Consider the following 6,000-nt stretch of genomic DNA (forward strand, 5'->3'; position numbering starts at 1 on the left):
AAGTCTGTGACTGAAGTCCCTGAAGCCCGATGCATCATGTACATAAGTAGTCAGAAATATTGCTCTCTTAGTGTGACTAAAGCATAGCCACAATCAATCATCTAAAGCACAATTTGTACATTTAACCAAACATATTTGGAATCCCTATCTTGGTTGCACAAGTTGACCAACAGGCTTCAAAGGATGAAGTAACAAAGCACGTCTGGGATAAGGGACTGGTATCAGAGACCTGAGCAGCCTGATGAGCAATTAACAACATGGAAATCACTACTAGTGTGGAAAAAGGAGTTTCATGATTTGTGATTCATCTGAAGAAAAATTTTTGAGGGTCTTGCCTATAAAATGGCATATAAGGGAAGCAAATATAGAACTGAAAGTAAGCAAAGGGTCATCAGTAGTCTTGCAGTTATATAATCCTGTCTCATGGAAAAATGTATCTACAGTTTGAAATAGATATGCACTTAATCTTCTCATGCTGTTCTTCCTTTGCATATTCAGAAAATAAAATTGTGTCGATGACCTCTTCCCTCTTTGATTACCTGATTAGCGAATGAGATATCATCTTACTGTGACTTCTTGGACTTTCATTCTAATAGATTAATGAAAATGGAAAAGCTGAAACATTGTGTAGAAAGTTCTTGCTATTTTCTTTGCCTTCCATTTTTTTCACATGTCATTCCAACCTGGAAGATACTTTTCATACACGTGCCCAAGGTTCACAGATATAAACCAGAGACAAAAAGGGGGAAACATGGCACTGCTTGCAATATAATCAAACCACAAATATGAGCCAGTCAGGTAGCAACTCATTACCTGCAAAAGACTGAACTTGTTCCAGACATTCTGATACTCTGAAACAGAGCACCAATAAGGCAAATAAGCTTCAGAAGATTTATTACTTCTGGCAAATGACAAAGATGTTCAGTCACATAACAGCTGTCTTCTAAGAAAATAAATGAAATCCACACCATTCTACTGATTCTGCACTGTTCCAGAAGTAACACTGGACATGACCTCTGACTGAACGCAGCTCTATCAGAGCCCAGCAGGCTCCCTGGAGGAACCACACCCTACCAGGACAACAGTAGACAAAATCAACGTGTGAACCCAGGTCTTAATTTTTCATGGTTTATTCCAGCTACTTCAGATATTCCTTTGCATTAACTTAAGAGGTAAAGATAACCTGCTTGGTAAATACGAACAAGTAGCAAAAAGGCATAAAACTTCATCTGTTGTTTAGTAAACGCTTTAATTCTATGAATTAATTCCATTTCTGATTTTTGTACCCCTTTTCTTTGACATAAACAAACTAAGGCAGTTACCCCGCTGACAGAACAGAATCACTAAATCCAGATGAAGTTTGCCATTTCTGTGGAAAAGGAAAAGAATGACATTCATATGACATACATTTATCGCATTTCTAACATGCTTCTGGAAACTGGATATGTTCAGCAAAAAGCACACAGAGAAGGAATTTGGACAGAACAAAATGAAACGCCTGAAAGCAAGATTCTTGGCAAGGAACTATCCCCATTCAGATGAGGAAAGACTGCAGTTCTCAGCAATTTTTCAGACCCAACACAAATTCAAACCTTAGACTTTGAAGAATTTCTCCAGCCTTTCCTAGTTCATGGAAATTCCATCTCTGCCAGCCAATTCAAGGGAATTTGAACAGTGAATTCCATTAACCTGAACTCTGAGACAGCAACTTGGCTACTGTGAGTCACTGACAGCTGGGAATAATCCTACCAGCTTTGGAGAGACACCAAATTCAGTGTGATATCCACCCCCATGTACTCTAGTCCACAGAAGCCAGCAATTCTGAAAGGAATCACAAGGATGCTACTATGTAGCATCTCCAGTAAGAAAGGGAGATGTCGGTCTACTTGAAAAAATCCCTCAACAGAGAGAGCCTGCTTCAGGCAGTCAGTGATAACTCAGCTCCCTGTGCCCACAGCTCCTCAGCACTTTACGTTCAAACCTATTGTTTCTAAAACAGAGGTCTGAACTTTTACCTGCACCTGAGTTTCTGGTTTGGGTGATGACCTGAAAAGTGGGCTTAGACAGCTTTCCTGCACTAAGCAGTTACGTTTACAGTCATCTCCAGAACATCAGTTCTCTGGGCACCAGAAATAAAGGACAGCAGGCGGTATTAACTTGTATAAGGAACTGCTCCACTTTTCACATGCATAAAAGAGAGTGTTCAAGCCCTCTTCCATCACAAATCAGAGCACAGATACCACAGAACATCAGGGAGGAGCCATCATCTCCTTTCAATACCTAAAATTACATTGTGCATTGTATACAGCTCTTGCTAGCCAGGTGGATTGATTGCATCCCTACATCTTAGCCAATTACACAAAAATTGCAGAAGGCATATCGTATGTCATTCATTTAAAAGAACGAGAGGAATGATGAGGGAAGATGCAACTTAATTCAGATCCTCCAAACTCCATCTTCTATAAAAGCAGATTTGGAAGCAAGGAAGTTGTTGCTGTTATTTTTTATTTGTTTGTTTGTTTTTAAAGAAATTCATGGCTTCTAGAGGACTACCACACAAACAAAAGGATCCTCAAAAACTGCCCTAAGACTTTTCAACACATAAGCTTTGCTTGGTTTTATAGCCTTGTCTGCAATAGGAAATTTAAAGGAAAAAACTTGATACTGCCCTCATTTCAGTTATATCACTGAGTTTCATGATTTATCTGCAAAAAGTAAAAAGACCGAAGATGCTTACTTAGCCCCAACAGTACCACGGGAATTGCTGAATTGGACCTTATTGGAAATGATTATGCTCAACAACCCCCCAAGGTACAGAGAATTATTCCTTATGATTATTTGATAAAATTACAATCTCATAACTATAACTTCTTCCAGGCCAGATCCTCACATCAACTGCCATCTCTTGCTATTAAGCTCATCTCTTGCTTGCTTCCAAATACTTCTGCATATTGTATTCTCCATGACTGCTCCTCACCACTTCCTGACAGCAGAAATATTCCAACTACAACTGGCAGCTCCAATTCATATTGCTGCGCCAAAAGTCAGTTGGGGACAGATTTCTGACACACAGAACCCACTTTGAGTTCTGTGCAGCATACTCCTTATTTTAGCTTCCTTCTGTTAAGAGACTTAGAGGAGTCTCTTAAGGATTCAGTCTCCTTAGTCAGGAGGGCTTTTCTGATAGATGTCATAGAGTAAGAGTCACAGAACAACACCTTGCCCTACCTGGCATATTTATCTATGCACAAAAACAGGAAGAGAATCTTGCCTTGCCTTTCTTGATTTCAAATGTATACCCTGAAACTCATTAGACATCTTTGAAGTGGCCAGAGGAAAAGGAAAAAAAAAAGAAAAAAGTATAACACTATTTAGACATTAAATATCTCTATTAAAAACTTTACTACAGGAAACAATAACAGCAACTGACCAGATTTCAACCTGTGTATCTCAGTATGTTCAAGAATGAGAAATCCAAATTTCATCTCTGAGAGTCCAGCCTTCTAATGGAATATATTTGCTTTTAATCTTCAACACTGCAAGATATTTTTCTTCATAAAGTCCATATTTTATATACTTCATTGTGTATAAAAAGTCTCTTTAGGCTACTAGTTGGGAGCTTCTAGAATGTTTTACTCATGGCTCTCTTCAGGTCCTAAAATATTAAGCTAGTGACTCTAATGCAGGGTATTTTTGTGGGTACAGGTAGATAACACCAGTATTTTTAAATATAGAACAAGAATAAAGAAATTTGTCTGCAGAAGATCAATACACACATAACATCTGACAGCATGAAGTTTTATGGATTCTCCTGAAGAATGAACATCAAACATTTTGCACGACATTCCCATTTCTAACAGTGAATGCAGTCACGTGAAAAACAGACTAATATAAACTTTATGGTATCACCTATTTACTTTCATCTACCTCTGCTCAAGGTATAAATATTGTCCTATACACACAGTTTTGTTTGCAGCTTATCTGCATGTAGATAAAACACAAACACTACTTCACAACCATAAAGCACTGAGATGTTTTTAAAAGTTCCCTTTTGTGCTAACACTCTGGTATTTTAATCTATCCACTGCCAATGGGAAACACTTGTAAGATGACACCCTCACCCCCACACTGCACCTTCACGTGTCTGGCACACTCAGCGTTTCACTGACTCAAGGGAAAGACTTCGAGAAATTCCTGCTGAAGTACTAACAGCTCCTTCTCTGTCACAGCAGGGTAATGGCATTAAACATAACCCCATCACATAAGTAGGTCTGGCTGGTCAAAGCCTGTTCGCTTTTGAGGAAAGCTCAGATGCCACAGTTTCAGAAGACAGTTGATGTGTTAGACATCAGATGTGATGAAGAATTCACACAACTATGTAGAAAATGGGTGGTCACGCAGTCCTCATAGCCATCCTTTCCCATGGTAGTCACTAAGTAGGAATCATATTTTTATTACTGTTTATTTTCCGGGTTTTGGAGATTTCTATCGCTCTAAACTCAGATTTGTGCAGTAGGTGAAACATGCTCACCTTTCAGCTCCACTGGTCTGTGGTGCTGCAGAATGCCACAAAATTCACACTAAACCAGAATTTAATAGCGCTTTGATGGCTGATGCTCAAAACTTTATGAGCTGGTAGATTAGATTCTTCCCGTTACAAACCTAGATACACTTTAAGGTGACAGGTTTGGTGAGTTTAAATTTATCAGTTCCTAAGAACATACATCTCCATCAAAGGTGATAGAAGTTAAATACTCACCCTTTCAGCAGCACCTTTGTTCAGAAGCCAACACACAGAGCAAAAGCCAACAATGCCTGGCTCACAGTCGCACCCTCCAGCTGGGGAAAAAAAAAAAGAGAAAGAGTAAAATGGGTCTGGATTAGAGGTACACAGGAAAGAAAGATCAAAGATTACTTTATGTGAGTATTAAGATCATCGTGTACAGCTTGAGCAAATAATCACCTTGTTCAAAACATGAACTATTCAACAAGACAGTGCACACGCTATTGTGCCTCCTTAAGTCCCAGCAGCTAGAAGAAAAGACAGAATTTCTTAGACACTGAAAGTGATCCCAAATTAGATGAAATGAAAGGCAGGAAGGGAAAGAATATGGTAAGAACTTCCTGGGTTGTTTAAGAGGTGACAGCTCACTAGTCAGGGTTACAAATTCCATGACAGTGCCATCAAGTCACTGATAATTCAGCTTTAAATTTCACATGAGGACCCTTCCTCATAATGAAAGAGATAAAACACAGCCTCAGATGAAGTCCTCTATATACTGGAATTCAGACAGCAGCTTAAATCCTCATACAGATGCATGTAAAGACCATGTGTAGAAATGAAATGATGCATTGTACATTAGCTTTGTCTTTGTGCTGTTTGAAAACTAAGGTTCCATTTCTACTCTTTACAAAGGAAACCCCAAAACCGGTACACTTCCCAAATTCTTTACGTAATCTCCTCCAGCTAACTGCAGGGCTGCCTGCCAGCCAAGCACAGCCAGATAACTCCTCTCACAAGCCAGCAACGTGGGCAGCTGCTCCGCATGGTGACTCCTCATCATCTCCCTCCACCACACCAGAGCCTAGAGGGCACCTGACAGCCTATCCAGAAAAAAAGGAACTGGCAGAACAGTGGGTTTTCAGATTCACTGCCGGTTTGACAAAAGCCAAACAAGGGGTCTAGGACCGCCCTCCGTTCTCTCAGATGCAGTCACACTGACTTTCTGGCTGCAATTTAAGGTACAATTCTGTCCGCTAAGGGAAAATTTTCTGCTGCCTTCCTCTATGCTAAAAAGGCTTTGCTCCTGTCCTCGCCTCCTGTTCCTTGCAGGCCAGCTGAACATAACTCATGGTCTGGGAGCTGCCTCGCTATCATTTACCTAGATGCAAACAGAAACAAAAGAGTGCAACCAGACCTCTCTATCTGAGTATTAGTTTGCTCCCGTTTATCTCCAACCACAGCTTTTAGGCAGTATGCAGCAACATAATGCTCTTGAA

The 6,000-nt window shown here is 40.0% G+C and overlaps 1 protein-coding gene across 2 annotated transcripts in view; it reads right to left on the minus strand.

Moving 5' to 3' along the window:
* NDST2 (N-deacetylase and N-sulfotransferase 2) overlaps window positions 1–4,845 on the minus strand; it is a 105,307-nt gene extending 100,462 nt beyond the window's left edge. For both annotated transcript variants that reach the window (XM_021397751.1, XM_021397752.1), the window contains exon 1: window positions 4,760–4,845. The gene's annotated coding sequence lies outside the window, so the exon portion shown is untranslated. The remainder of the gene's footprint in view (window positions 1–4,759) is intronic.

Source organism: Numida meleagris, chromosome 5 (assembly GCF_002078875.1).
Source record: "Numida meleagris isolate 19003 breed g44 Domestic line chromosome 5, NumMel1.0, whole genome shotgun sequence".
NCBI classification, from domain to species: domain Eukaryota; kingdom Metazoa; phylum Chordata; class Aves; order Galliformes; family Numididae; genus Numida; species Numida meleagris.